Source organism: Lygodium microphyllum, chromosome 5 (assembly GCF_053477565.2).
Source record: "Lygodium microphyllum isolate KBCC chromosome 5, Lygodium_microphyllum_v1.1.10, whole genome shotgun sequence".
Classification (NCBI taxonomy): Eukaryota; Viridiplantae; Streptophyta; class Polypodiopsida; order Schizaeales; family Lygodiaceae; genus Lygodium; species Lygodium microphyllum.
In genome coordinates, this window is record NC_141139.1 from 45776818 (window position 1) to 45793680 (window position 16863).

Consider the following 16863-nt stretch of genomic DNA (forward strand, 5'->3'; position numbering starts at 1 on the left):
GAGGCACTTGGCCACCCCGTCTCCTTGTCCTACCACACTCTACTTGACTCGCACACCCCACCATGCCTAGCTAGCAAGTATATAATCTCTCTCTCTCTCTCTCTCTCTCTCTCTCTCTCTCTCTCTCTCTCTCTCTCTCTCTCTCTCTCTCTCATCGCCTCGATCACCTTTGTGTTGCAACCTACATATCGACCATTAATTGCCTAGGCCCAGCCCCAAACCTCCTTGTCAACCCCCTCCCTCAATTTGGCACCGCCTCCCATCCCAATTCTCCATTCTCCCTCTCTTCTTGCCCTCCACATCAACTCATTTAGCATCAATCAAACCCCCTCACCCTTTTGTAGCGCATGCGCCCTTCTCTCCATCGTCCAATCAAATTGACCACCCCTAAGTCCTCCCACATCGTCAGCCAAACCCTCCCCCCCCCCCCCCCTTCGTACCCAACCCAAAAATCAAAAAATAATACCATTATTCACAATACTAAAATCCCATTGCTACTATCTAGGATAGCCAAAAAGACTAAATCACCCTCTTGCCTTATAGGTATCTATTAAGCATCTATATAGGATTTCACATGGCTGAGCTTCTAAATGGCATATTGTAGGATTTGGCTTTTGTTTCTTTCAAATTGCTTGTTGGAAAGTAATAGATGGCAAATATGTTTGTCATCTTTCTACTTTTTGTCACAAATTATGTGTGTACGTTTTTATGTTTGCTCATTAGCCAATATAAGTTATCAAGTAGAAATCTTCTATCTTCTATCTATCTTTAACAAGAGGTTTTCTTCCCTTCTTTTTTTTTTTTTGTGGGCGGGGGGCGGGGGGGGGGGGGGGGGGGGAACATGTGTCCACACCACACATTACTAACAACTCTCGTGAAGGCTCCCACAAATCCCATAAGAATAATGAGCTATGCAACAAGGGCAGCCCAAGGAGGTGGGGGAGAGTTTAGAGGGCAGAGCGCCTATAAAAGGAAGGGATCTATGTGACCTCACCATCCCTCAGCCATTATCAACCACCCACCAAAGTGGGAGGTTTAAAACAAAAACTTTGTTGAAGGGGTGTGAGCAACCTCACCATCCCTTGACCCAATTGGTGGCAAACATGATGCCACCATCCCTCAGTCAATTTCACATATACATATTCACATGCTATATATGCGAAGCAACGTTAGTGTATGCTTGTTTATATATTAGATATATTACTCTATATTAATATAACATATCTAATAAACATTAGTATACATATATTTATATATAAATTTATATTATACACACACACACACACACATGTATATATGAATGTGTGTGTGTGTGTGTGTGTGTGTGTGTGTGTGTGTGTGTGTGTGTGTGTGTGTGTGTGTGTGTGTGAATACAAATATATAAGTATTTATATGTTTATATGTGTGTGTGTATAAATAATATTTACACTATGTAATATTTGTATTATAAAATATTATATTAATATATATGTAGTATGTAATAAATACGCTAGAAGATTTATATAATTTCTATCATATATAGATATGTTAATTTATATAAATATTGTATTTTTATCAAATATATGAGTATATATTATTAATATGCATAAAAATATGATAATATATTACATATTTTATATTATTTAATTATTGATGTTATTATGATGGCAATGTCTTCCGAATTTAGAAGTCTCATTCAATTGCTATAGCATAATGAGTGTAAACATGATTGTTCACATACCTCTATACTCTATCAATACCATTAGCACTCTCATTACATGATGTGTTCATTTTACTTGACATAATGCATGGAGTATTTTGGTCATGCTAAACATTGATGTTTCCCATAGAATAAATGACTACTCATGGTTTATTTTTTAGGGACTCAATTGGCAATGAATCGTATTGCCACACAAGACATGCACAAAGATGTGAAATGTATTAAACCGATAGTAACAATGGTGCTTCAAAGTTTTGTGTGAAGCGCCAAGGGTAAGATGGCTTGTAGCACTAGTCTTAAGAGAGGAGACTAGGCGTGGAGTCCCTAGTGGGTCACAAAGAAGAGGAGAAGAGGTTTGGTAAAAAGGACAAGGTTCAAAAAAGGGGGGAGGTTCAGGAGCTACCAAAGCCACAACCTAATTTATATATAAACTTAGAAGTATAGTTTTTGTGAGAATGAAAAAAAAATCCATAAAAAAGATTACATTCCTAGCTCTTTTAATTGATCATGTGTTTCTCTTGCTATTCTTTTAATGAACTTGTTGCTAATTCAATGAATAGCATTCAATGGCAATGCACAAATGTAGTTGTCACACGACAAAAATGCACATTATTTTGTTTTGATGTCCTAATTGAACTCAAATAACTACTTTTAAGTTTGTTTGTCTTCTGTTTGTAAATATAATGTGATCATCCAAAACTCATCACTTGATAAAAATCTATTGTCCCACTTTGTTCCGTAGCTTTGGCTCTCTTATATCTTCCTTCAATCCATGTCACATGAACCTCAAATGACACGTAAGTCAATGAGGATCATTTCTTGTATATTATTCAACCTTTTCAATCATGGGCATATTGAAAAAGGATTCGCCATATATTAAAGCTTAATCCCAAGCTCCAATGCTCATAAAAGGAACGCTAATCTACTACCTACTACAACAACATTGAGTCCTAACTTGCCCCAGAAAGTGTGCTAAATTGAGAGTGGAGAGGGATGTGATAAACTTGAGGTTACCTTTACTTTTCAAAAAGGCTATTCTTTTGCCATACTTGGATCTTTCATTTTGAAATGTGGCCCCTTACAAGTACATGAGATTCAAGTGATCTTTCTTTATAACATCACATGGCCATTCTCTCTTCTCACATGATACCCCTCCCTTTCTATACCCTTGCGTGTTTCTCACAATCCCCAACAATTATGTCCTTTTTTTTATGTTGGTTGAGACCTAATCTCCCAAAGCACACAAAACATGATATGAGTACTTTAAGGAAAAGGTAGCAAAACATGCATTCCAGCATTCCCTTCATAGTATGAGTGTTTTTTGTACCTCGAAGGTTACGGTTGTGTAGTACTTTGTACCATATGGACCTTGTCACCTACAAGACAAAAATTACAATTAATATTTGAAAAGTAAATAATATACCCCAACTTGGTTTTATATGCAAAAAATTTGTTGGAACAATATATCATGTGGCAAAAGTTACAATTGAGAGAGTTAGGAAGTAACACCACCCATGCTTGCTCTTTTTATTTGCCCATTACAAAAGACATAGTTATCAAAAGTTTTGTTTATGCAATGGCATAGCCATAGAAATATTATCATGAGTGTGAAATTGCTCTCTCTCTTGAGAAATCCAAAAGATCAAAAACTTGTCCAAGTAGTTTGAGTTGTTTTGGGACAAGCAAAAAGCAAAGCATGTGAACAATGTCAACACAATGTTGCTTCCCTAGAAAGCTTTTCAGCAAAGATAAGTATGGATTGGTGTTGCTAGAATTTCAAATCTTCTTCAGCATTCATTTCGATGCTATATTGTTTGTCAACAAAAAACTATGTTGAATATAGAGTGCTCCTTATGTTATATTGTGTCATCACTAAATGGAGGCCAATGGGTTAAGTAGTGGATCAAGTCAATGGAAGTAGCCTCAATAATTTGATTGAGTATTTGTAAATATGGTTTATGTGTTTTTAACTAGCGTTGTTACTTTGTTATAAAGAAAATAACAATTACCTTCAATATTTGACACTTGGGTGTGACCCATTGTTAATAGAAGCTAAATTTGCAAGAAAGTACTAAATGATTAGATGTGAAATTTGGTGATCAAGAAGTGCTATTTTCCACTCCACTTGGACACAATGTTTGACTCAAATAGATGTGCATCAATTCGCATGCTAGCTCACAATTCACTATTAGTTCTTTCAAACATATACATGCATCAAATCTTCGTCCAATGGACTTTAACTTGAGAAAGCCTCTAAAAGATTTGTAAGACCCCTTGCCTCCATATTCTCTAGTACTTTTAAAGCCTTAGAACAATCAATGGCGGCATCAAACTCTAAGAGCATAAGCATCCATTTCAATGTGCATTTAACGGCACAAAACATAGTTTCATTGACAAAGCAAAGGCTTTTTTGCTAAGCAAAGCAAGTCTTAGTGATCAACAAAGAAGAAAATTTTGTTCTTCAATAAATTGTTCCAAACATGTTAGAAGTACAAACATGGCTACTAAACCCTTCTTTCTCGTAAGTGTTAAGTTCATTGCATCACTAAGCAAATGGGAAGCTTCTACCTTTGCATGATTGGTAAAAAAATCATGGACTCACACATTCACATGCACTTTAAGATTGCCAACCCTGCCTACATAATGGGCATAAATATCAAGCTTGCATAGGATTTTCATAATACCCTCAACACTTCTCAATCTAGTAATGATTGCACAAGATTTTCCTAATACCCTCAAAACTTCTCAATCTAATGATATTTGCAACTAATAGTACATACAGGGGTCAAACTGGCTCTACATGAAAAGGATCAATAAGCAATATTAAGATGCATGCTCGTGAGCCTTTGCATAGCCTTATAGCTAGCTAGGATTGATACTCTAGGTTTCTTCTTAGAACGATAGAAAATCCAAATTTGAAAGATGCAATGGTGACAACATGTTTGACCAATACAATATTTAAGAGACCTATATAACAAAGACTTTAGTTGTCTTTCGAGAGCTTTCACCTTTGTCCAACATGGTACTATCTCTTCTAGCTTTAATTGACGTGTTTGTAATCATCTCAAAATGCATCCCAAGGAAACTCCTTAGGTGTTGTTTATAGATTGTCAATATCAATTGCTTGAAAGTTTCCATTTGACCAATATGATATTTAAGAGGCATATAACAAAGACTTCATTTGTATTGCACCTTTTAACATGTCGATTTTCTCTTTGAGCTTTAGTTGAAATGCCTAGAAATACATCACAAGGAAACACCATAGGTATTCTTTATAGATCATCAACATTAATTCAAAGTTGCTATTGAATTAGTTGAACACATTGGCATTGCCCTAAAGGGACACACACATGTGTGGGTACGTGTGTGCACACATGTATGCATGTATATAATTGTGTCCCACTGAGCAACGAGAATAGTCCTATGCTTACCAACATGTCAAATAAATAAATAGCATGGTATCACCTTACAAGGATACATGCATGCATGCATGCATACATACATACATATGCTTATTAATAAGGCTAGTTAGCGACACTCTTGCAACTAAATAAGTTCATCTAGGAAGCCATGGGGTTGTCTCATCCTGACTCAAATTCTATATAAGGCAACACTACTCTAAGAAATTACATTGATTCTTTTTAGGTCCATGCACATTTTGATATTTACATTCTGCTTAACTTGGCAACACACCTATTGAAGATTCTAGACATGAATTGGTCATGCTTATACATTTAAAGATCAAGGATATCCATAATCGGATGTTTCTTTTTAAAATCACTGATTTCATTCAATAAGAACTTGCAAACCATCAACTCCTTTCAAAGAATCCATACTATGTAGAATAATTTATGATGGAATCATGACCTTGTCACACGATCTCATGGAGCACAATCACTATATCCACACTCCTAGCCACTCCCCGAGAAGCATTAAAAACCCCACCACTATTAGACACTTTAGTGGTACTTCCTCCTATTTTTAGTAGGCCCTCCATCATTCCCCAATAGTCTAACAAGAAGAGCAAGATGGATGCAATGTTCCTATCTCTCACTTTTGTAGAAGTTACCTTGTGCCCTACTATCCACCTTTTAATGTTAGTGGTTAAAGACATCCAGCCCTTGCCCTCCCTTAGTCTCTAACCCTACCCTTGCTCCATCCCCTTGCACATTTACTCCTTTAAGCAAGAATAAACCTTTGTCCAAACCTTCCAAAATGCACTCTCTTCCACTCTCCTAATATCAAACAAAAGGCCAACCATACTTTCCCTCTCCATCCTCTTCCACAACTACAAAGCAAAGATAGTTGACTCTCCCTTATCCTCCCTAATCACACTCTACAACATCACAAGGCCACTAACACAAGTATGAGTTTTTTTTCTAAGCACAAATGTGGCATATGAAGATTATTATCAATTGAATCTCAATATCCAAGAGTGATTGATACATGAGACCAAAGATCTAGCCAAGATGTGTAAACGATCACTACTCGAGATTAGAAGTACAAAGTTATAAATGAGAATAACATTGCCCAAATAAAAGTAATAGAGCACCAAAGGGTACAAGAAGAAGTCAAGTATGGGAACACACGCTTCAAGATGCACATAAAGCTATTTGCTTGACTACGTAATGTGGCAAGAATGCATATAACATTCTAACAATCTCAAATTAGAAGGGCAAGTTAGAAATAATATCCAAGATTCTAAAGAGTAAGCTTTAGGATCAACAAGACCATCAAAGTGAAAGCAAGTAAGCACAAGCTATACTTAGGTTTTTGCTCACTTTATAAGCACACCAATAAGATAACAAAGAGCATAGGAAACAAGAACAAACAAGTAGAGATTTTGTACAAAATGCCAATGTTGAATTTTGAAAAGACCATGCAGTAGAGGAGAGGGAAGTAATTGTTAGAAGATCTCACCAACTTCTTCCAAGCACTCAATCTTACCATCAAACAATTGCCAACATCTTCTATCTATAAATAAGAGGATCACGAAAAGCCTATCTCCCTACTTAGGTAACCTAAATTTGTGCCTACAACATCTCAGCCATGGAGACGAGATTAGAGACATGAACCTTGGTAGACCCCTCTTCAATGCCAGTGGCTTAAGTTAAGCTTTCTACATTGTTAGAATCTCAATCCTTTTTCTCTGGAAACTTGGCCTAGCAATGCTCTTCCCTCACCCTCATATCTTTTGCCTTCAAGTTTTAGGATTGTGATTCCCTTAGGTCACCATCACAAATGTGTACATTGCATATTCCTCCAACTATTCATAATATATGTCCTCAAATCAATCTCCTCACCAACTCTTTTTTCCTTCAAAATGATGAGTCTATTTAAATAATGACACTTATAAATATGACACTGCAATTATACTCACCAAAGCTATTATATCTCATCTTGTGAGGCTCAATTCCAATGTAATATATCTTCTATTTGAGGAGCATATATAAAACTTGCACGTTATTATTGAAAATTTGGATTTTTTTTGCAAATGTGTAGCTTACATTATATCAATCACTCAGAGCCTATCATTGTATGTTTGTCGAATCACTTTGAGTATGAAGATACTTCAAAAGACTTGATTCTTCCTAGTTCAAAAACCTTGCCTCAATTTATCATCAACATTCATGTAAATGATCATCTTTGTCTTATCAACTATGCCAACTTGTCTTGTGACTACTTGCTCTGCCTTCAAATAAATACTTGATCCTCTAATGCCCCTACATATCTTCTTTAGCTTCTCAATCCCACCTTGCTCATCTTCCCTTCTATAAATTTCTCTTTTTGACCATTATGTTGATATTACCTAGAAATCCATGAGCTCATGTAGGCCATAAAAAGAAGAAAGAAATGTAAATTTGAGGTTTAAGCATATTGGATTCATGTCCTAGAGAAGAATACACGGCCATCTAAAAGAAGTGGAAAAAGTAATATAGAAGAAAGCATGTCAAGTTGGGTGTTCTAAAGAAAGTGTGAAAATCATTTTGACAACCCTCATCTAGACTTACTAACATCATCAAGACCTCTTCACCTATTTTCCACTCCTCAAGTTTATGTTCAAATTTCAAGGTTAGTTCACGACCCTACTCGCGAAATCAACCTCAATTTTTGACATTTTTGAAGTTTGAGGTCATATCACAAGGGTGTTTAAGTACATCACATCTCTCAATGTGAACTCACCCTTGTGTGGTGCCAAAGGGTGAAAGATATGTTTATAAGCAAACCTATGTATGCTCCTGATTTCATGTGCAATACAATTCAAGTACATTCTCTATCGTGTCCACCATCTCACCATCTCTCTCTCTCTCTCTCTCTCTCTGTGCATGGCTGGCTTCCACCATCTCTCTCTCTCTCTCTCTCTCTCTATCTCTGTGCATGGCTGGCCTCCACCATCTCTCTCTCTCTCTCTCTCTCTCTCTCTCTCTGTGCATGGCTGGCCGCTAGGCTTGGCGATCCTGCTATCTACGATGGCTTAAGAGTCTCTAGTCCTAGATCTTTGGTGCTAATCATTACTACCTTTCAACAAGCTGGCCTTGACGTATTCCATTTTCCTCAACAGCCCCATCAACCATCTCCGCCCAGTCTAGCGCAATAGTCGGCCACCTTCCTTGCATGCCATCATCCTCACAAGCCATCGTCGCATGCAACATCGAAGTCCAAGAGTTGCCACACAAGCGTATGATCCGCCAGTCAACCATAATCATCAATCCGCCAATCACCCACGAAACCTCCTCTCCACCCCACTCGCATTTTTGTCGATTCTCTACTAACTTGATGTCCACCTGCATTGCCCGCCATCAACTTTGGCCAGACTTCCAATCATTTGTGTCATTATCATCCTAATTTTTATTTCAATCAAACACATATATACTTATTAATTCTCCTTAGCATTATAATGAACCCACATGCAGACATCTTTCAGTCTTGCGAAATAAAATAAGGCTATCTTCATATCTATCATACCAAATCCATCACCCTAACCCTTGCAATCCACCAATCTATCCTAAAAACCCATTTCCCAATTCCTCTCCAAGATGAAGATGTTCATATCAAAATAGGCTATGTCAAGTCCATGTTTCTATGAAGGAAAAACAACAAAAGTCACAAATATGTAACAATTACCAAAGTCATCAACTTTATTCAATGGGAAGATTCAAGCAACAAAACTCAAAGTAAGTAGTCAATGAAGTTCAAGTTTCAAGGCATGGTGTATTTCAGAGATAGATTCAAGAGGATGACTTCTATAAGGACGAAGTGATCCAAAGGGGGCATACTAGGCAAAGAGAAGACTGGATGTATCACTTAAGGACACAGAGCTTGCAAGAAGCATGATCTTGGACAAGCTTATGGAAGACTCTTTGGTGAATCAATGCTAATGCAACATTACTATCTTTGTTCATCATTCTATACTATTTGTAACCAAATGTACTTCTTAAATAGAGGGATAAGGCATTTGACATTCAATGAAAGGAAATAGTGGGTTCTCGCTATCGTTCGCAATTGGTCCCTTGTGCGTGCCAGGTGTTAGGGGTTGAAAGAGCACACCACATCTCTCAATGAGAACTCACTCTTGTGTGGTGCCAAAGGGTGCCAATATCTCTTTATAAACCTATATACACTCATGATTTCGTGTGCAATATAATTCAATTACGTTCTCTTTCACGTGCACCATCTCTCTCTCTCTCTCTCTCTCTCCACATGCCATTTTGAGGGTTGAGGAAGAGGGAGACAAGGCTCGACATACAACATCAATATGTTTTCTACTTCAAAGCATGCATGCAAGAAAGAATGTATACCTAACACTTGTTGAAAATCAGAGTTAAAGGCATGAGAGAGTGTGCATAAGAGGGAGAGAGAGAGCTCAAGTACAAGAACAAGATCTTGTTTAGTCAGTTCCTCAAAGTACAACTAGTACACTCTCCTCTACTTGAGTGTGTACTTTAGACTGTTTATATAGCCACTAGAGGAGTTAGTGCCCAAGTTAGGGCTAGGGTTTCCCCTGTCCTCCAACCCTTTTACACCTGGCTACCCTTATCCTCTCTAGTGTAAGCAGAGTTCCTCTGCTTATCTTTCAACACCCCCCGTCAATGCCAGGTGGCATTGAATAAAAAAACATAATAGGATGCCTCCCCTTAATTCTCAACGAGATGCCTTTATAAATTAGGCTACATGAAAAGGTTATAGGTAGAGAGTGTTACAAGACTCAAAAGAGTCGGTCACCTATGGATTGGGAGGCAAAGTTGACCTCCAATTCCTTAGGTACTTCTGGAACACCAGGACACTTACTGGTGATATGCCCGATCTTTTTGCATTTATTGCATTTTCTTTTGTCATGATATTTCTTCCAGCAGTTGCTCATAATATGCCCCTTTTTGTAACAGAAGGAGCACTTAGTAGAAGCTGTATGGACAAACACTTGCTCACGGGAAGTAAATGATGAAGACCCTTCAGTATGGTTTCTCTTCTCTTCATCTAGGCATGATTGAATGGTACTTACTAAAGTTGGGTTTGGGATATTAGTTAGGGTAGTCACAAGGGTTGAAAAGACCTTCTTCACAGACTTAAGCAAGATGGCAATGGCATCTTCATCATGGATAGGTGCTTGAACGGAGGCAAGCTGTGCCATAAGCCCCTTCATTGTGAAATGAATTTGCTTAGATCTTCTCCTTGTTTGTATTTCAAGCTAAAAAAGTCAATCTTGAGAAATATCTTGGAGTTCTTCCCTGTAGCACCGTAGAGCCTTTTGAGCTCATCCCACTTTTCTTTTGCAGTTGAGAGTTGGTCAATGCGATGAATTAAGGATTCATCTAAATGAACTATGATGATGGCCTGAGCCCGTTCATCATCTTCTACATCAAGGGGATTGGATGGGTCAATTACTTTGGTCCCTTTTATGAAGGGCCAATATCCTCTTTCCATCATTTTGTATTTGATCAAAACTTGCCAAGGATGGAAATCTTTTCCATTAAATTTCCGAATTTGAGGACGAACATTAGCATATGTTGTGGCCATTGGGAAGGTCTTACCACTTGTTAGAACAAGGGCAGTGTCTACTTCCTTACAACCTTGCCACTGAATGCAGCAAACAATTGATATCAAAGTTGTAAGAGGAGAAAGGTTGAAAATCATACATATGTAATATTTCAAAATATCACATTGCTGGTCCTTTCTTATGTGCAATCTTCTTCCGAGGTTTAATGGTCTTTTTAGGCTTCAATGATGTGAACCTAGATTGGACTTCGGGCTCCTCCTTGTGGTATGGCTTCGTGGATGAACCTTGTGTTGGACAAGGACAGTCTATGATTTCAATGCTTGTTGCTGGTGACTCCAAGGAGAGTACAATGACACTCATCCCTCTGATTTCATTGACCAGTGTACTTGAAAAAAGTCACACAAGATATGCAATACAAGTTTAGAGTAGGATGGTCTATGTGTTTCTAATTGTACACATAGCCTTACAACATGAAGTAAAGCACTCAATTGTTTTAATTTTTCTAATGAAAACATTCAGATTGTGTAAGTACTAGCAGCAATAATGATTAAGCAGTGTATCTTAGTGCTTACAAGCACTCATCTGTAGTTAATATTGCTAGAGATGGTAGATGTCGGTCTTGATGAGCTTGATGATGACCTTCTGAGTAAAAGAACCTTTGAAATGAAGTTCCCATATTAGTAACTGAACCTGGAAGAGTTGACTCAGTGATTAAAATCACAATTAATGACCAAACATTGAAAATTTTTGAAGATGGAAGAAGCTTGAAGCTTCGTGGCTATGGCTGCCAGGAGACCCATAGCTAGGGTTTTGATCACAGCATGCTGTAGGAGATGAATTAGGGCAAACCCTCTTAGGTGAGGATGGTCCACTATAGGGGCTACAATAGCCCTAAGATAGCTGCCATGATTGCACCTTGTATCGGCTGCACCAAGGAGCTGAGTTGAAGGCAACAAAATCTGCGCCAAATTTTGTGTTTTTTACAATGTTGCCCACCACGTCACCTAATCCTAGCCTTTGATGTGCTAGGCTGAGTCACCCTGAGCTAAGGAGAATATCTCCAGAAGAAATCAGAAGCTGAAATTGCTTCTATTGCACACACTAGCTCCTCCAAGATCAGAGGGTCTAGTTGGCTATGTTGGAGAGGAAGGTAACTAAGACGGCAAGAGTACTTCTTATGCACTTAGATGTATAAAGAGGCTGAGGGAAGCTAAAGGATTAGAGATGGCTCTGATACCATGTTGAAAATCAGAGTTGAAGGTATGAGAGAGTGTGCACAAGAGGGAGAAAGAGAGCTCAACTACAAGAACAAGATCTTGTTTAGTCAGTTGCTCAAAGTACAACTAGTACACTCTCCTCTACTTGAGTGTGTACTTTAGGCTATTTATATAGCCACTGGAGGAGTTAGGGTTAGGGTTTCCCCTGTCCTCCAACCCTTTTACATCTGGCTACCCTTATTCTCTCTAGTGTAAGGAGAGTTCCTATGCTTACTTTCAATAACACTTGCACCAATATGGGCAAAAACTATTGCCCAACTTGCCATAGACTTGCATCTCTTAAGTGGTATCATTGTTGGCATAGGTAGGATTGAGATAGAGTTAGATATAGAGAAAAATTAGGATCCTAGTACACTTAGTGTAGGTAGGCTTGACAAAGGTTCAAAAATACAGTTGTATTGATATAGAGGGAGCTCAAGCTCAACCGCCAAGACCCACGGACCGCTTACTATTTCAAGCGTTCCAAGCCAAGCACTAATGGCTACCTCTCACATAACTGACGCGTTATTCATCTCTATGGATGTAGTGAGCTTACCTCCATGCCCGATCAAGTTACCTCCTCTCTCGAGCACTCCGGTAGCTCCCCGATCCAAGTGTAAGCTTCAAGCGAGCTCCATCCTCAAGCTCCACGCTCCAAGCTCCATTGCCATGAGCAAGGCAAGAGAAGAGAAGAGAAGAGAAGAAGAGAGGAGAAGATGGAGAGCTTCTCCACCCCCTCTCACTCTCACACTCCCTCTCTCAAGCATAAGCAAAAAGAAGAAGAAGAAGAGGAGGAGGAGGAGAGCCACTTTTGGCCACACACAAGAATGAGCTTCTCATTCACTTTTCAACTTTATATACAAAACCCTAAATCCCTTTTGGGCGGTCATTCCCTTATCCCCTTTCTTACATGGCCGGCCATGGCCTCGGCCCTTTTTCCCATTGTCCTTCTATCTTCCTAGCTTCCGTCCTACCACCCATCTACCTTTACAAATTGCATGGGTAAGAGCCTGGCACTCTTAAAATAAATCATGGTGTGCATGCGCTTTTTTACAAAAGTGTTGACTTGCACTTTTTCTCGTGCGCCTTTCTCCTTGATTTAGGACTTTTCTGCACTTCTTGTATTTCCAAATTCTTCTTGGCGCACCTTCATCCTCTATTTCACTTTTGTCTTGGCCTTGTCTTTTGCTTTAGATTTTTCGACTTTTTCACCTTGTTAGTTTGAGGGTTAACATTATCCCCCTCCTAAACGAGTGCCAGTCCCATGGCACTCACCAACATAGGTAGCATACTTTGGCATGCACCGAAGATGTGGGTGGAAGGGACTGCAGTGGTTGGCCTTGGAGGAGTTTTAGTGGTGGTGTGGATGAAGGTGGTTGGTGGCGCTTTGGTGGCCTGATTGGTTGGTGATAGGGTTGTTGAAGTTGGGGATAGGGCCGGTTTTTGTTGGGAGTTGCACTCATGGGTTGGCATAGGTGTTGATGTGCAGGGGATTCTGGAGCGGGCGATGATTCTTTGGTGGGCTTGCAGGATGATGAAGGATAAGAATTTAGAGTTGAGTGTTGATGAAGAGCTAATGGTACTTTTATTAGAGTCTGCAATAACTACAATTGAAAACCTTTAGATGTGGTCTCTCCCTGGGGGTAGTACTAGTCTTCTTATCATGCACAAGACGTAGTTTGATAAGTTTGGGAGATAGGTTGAACTCTGAGCAAGCTGAGAGTATTGTCCTGCACTTGAGGACCCAAAATGTCTATAAATTGTGGTGCAGATATTATGTGAGTGCACGTGCATGCTTAGATATTACGTAGTTAGAAGGTTGCTTGTTCGATGCCGCGTAGCAACATGTGGTACGGGAGAAGTGCCCGGGAAGGTGGATGAGACATCATTTGTGTTGTGACAACCTAATGTATCATAATTGAACTCATCGACACCTTAACTTTTGGTAGCTGGTAGCTACTTGTATTGCATGACAAGTACGGTGTACTTTCCATGATTGTTCGCACATTGCTTATCATGATTGATTGCAATGGTAGTGAAGTGGAGTACAAAAAAGGAAACATGCAAATGGGTCAGGTTTACAAGTCTAACCATAGGCGAGACACACTCCCTAGGTGTGTCCTGCCCTTGATGTGCCCTGAACAATTGTGGGGGATGTGAAAAGAGCTAGGGAACGAGGGACAGAGCCAGGCGACCAAGGTCACTGGACGCACCTAATTTGAGGACCCCCAGGTGTTGTGCTATGATTGTGAGTGCTTTTTCCTTCTTCTTTTGTTGTTTCTTTTTTTCTTTTCTTTGATTGTCCTTTCTTGTTGTTTTCTCTTGTTTTTTTTCTTTTCTTTTATTTTTTTAAAAAATAAATTGCAATATGTTGAGGCCATCAGCCTTTCATTGGAACTGGGAAATGCAGAGAGTCAAAGACTATGAAGATGGATATAACAACGATGATTTTGTTACTAGCCTCATTGCGAGAGGAACAGTTGTGGAGATGGGGAGATACACCTGAGATTTCGCAAAACCTCTTTGTAACATGCGATGTCAATACAATTGAGGTAACAATTGCCACAAGCCAAATGTAGAGTGTACCCAGAAACAGATAATAGCTAGTGACTGTGCTTTGGGCCATGCGATGTGGGCGGTCTGCAAGGGTGATTCTTGCTTCTGGCAATGAGGCTTCCGTCGTGGATCTTTGTTCCTGGTATTTTTGTTGCTTTGTCTGTGATGACTCCATGTGGGGTTGGTGGTCTTGTGGCATCTTGGACATTGAATGCTTTTGCATAGAGACCTGTGCATCCTGTATCCACTTAACAACTCGTGAGGGTACATGCAAGTCCTTTGTTCAATTGTAGGAACCGGTGCAACACAAAGAGACATCACTCATCCGAATCCCTTGGTGTTGACTTAGATGCATATCACGTGTGCTTAACTTTTGTTAAAGTCGTGAAATATATTAAAAATAGATATAAAAAGTTTGCACAATTGGAGAGTCTGCCCCTTTTAACCCTTTAGTGACAAAAAGTTGTGGCCAAATAGCATTTGGTAAGCATTTTGTACAAAACAAGGGCTATTCTATTTGTATGAAGTGGGGCGAGTTTGGGTGATGAGGCGACGGGGGAATTGCTGGTGAGGGGCTCCTATTAGGCCACGCAAGGGAGATATCAGCTGGGACCCAAATGGTGTAGTCCGTGTCGACTGCCATTTCAAGAATGCTTTTAAATAAGTCATCAAACTCCCTCTTGTTCCTAGCTTCCTTCTCTTTCTCTGGGGCATCTAGTGCCCGAGCATATGGTGAGGGCCTACATGGCCGAAGTTGCCACCCCTTGTGCATTCCCTTGAGCCTTCGTTTTCCTGGCCTGGGAATTTTTCGGCATGCATCCTGGGTAATATTACTTAGGGCCTCTTTTCAGTGCCTTAGTCCTACCCCCTTGATGATGTTAGTCCTGCCTTGACTGCGGGGCGTATTCAGAGCTAGTAGCAAATCTTTGGTCCTAGTTGCATGGACTGGTTGAGATGGAATGGGGTAGGTCTCATCCTCGAAAGGATGGATCGAAAATGGGAAAAGCTCGTAGGATGGGATAGTGCCCCGTGTACGTCCTCAGAGGCGTTGATGAAGGCTTCCCATGGCTACCATGAAGATTACATACCCTCTACCTAGAGGCAAGAACGGTACACGACTTTTAGATGCATGGCAAGAAGAGGACCTTTGGAGCTCATCATGTCAAACCCAACTTTTCACCCTACTCTTGACCATCATTGCTTATGCATGTTGGCATTATCTAGACATAGTTAAGAAATTCATTGTTTATTTATGTACATATTTATGGACCCATGTCACTTCGTGAGGATAACAACCAATTATAGAACTTAGGATTGTACTGGAGTGTGGCACACACATCCAGTACTCGTGGCAGCCTACTTAATAACAACATGTATTTTGCAACATCGAGAAGTATGGTACCTTGTCCAAGTCTACTTGCCACATGTAGCTCCTCTCAGTGAGAACCTTATCAGAGGGCTCTCTTGGCTAGTTCCGGTCAAGTCCATTCCCCGAATGGCAATCAGTACTTGGAAGGAAGTTGGCACCACATAGGTTGGGTCTCTTCGAGATTGCCATTTGGCCAATTGCTCCTCTGAGACCCCGTCATAATCTGGGCTCCCAGTTCGCTGCCATTGTAACGTGGTTTTCAAACCAATGTTTTTTTAATTGACTTTGACCCTCTAATTGTCGCTTTAGTTTCTCTATCTCTGAGAGATTTGGTTGGCAAGCCGCTTTGTTGAATTTCACAGTTAAGCGTAATTCCTCGACCTCCTCGTCAGAGATGAGTTGCATGCGCTTATGTAGGAGCATGTCAAAGTGCTCATTAAGATATTCTTGCTCTTCCCAAGATAGAGGAAATGGCAAGCATTCCTCAAGCTGCTCCTTGGGGAATGTACCCATGTCTGCGAGGACGTAGACACGTGCAAATACTTTGAGTTTAGCATCCAACTCAGTTAAGCATTCTGTGACACTTCTATGTTCTATGAAGGCTTGCTCGGTTGCTATCTCATCTAAGGTTCTAAGAGTGTCCCTAGGCTTTAACATAGTTGGAGGCTTGGGCCTAGATGAGTGAGATTGGTCAATGCTAGGATTTCTTATGTCCTTGGGGTTTTTTTGTTTCTTCAGAGGCTTTGTTGCTATTGTGTCATGGTTCTCCTTGGATGTGACTGGTCTAGCTTTGTCACCCTGTTGTGACATTGTTGTGTCCACTCTTGACTGGTCAATGTAAGTTTTGTTGTCAGTGGATTGAGTGTTGCAAGCAACCGTTGCTAGTAATGGTTGTTTTGACTTATCAAAACATACGGATGTGCCTGAGGTTTCACGGTTGTTAGGAGAGATGGCCATGGGTTCCTTAGTGGGTAGAGTCGACGCTTCA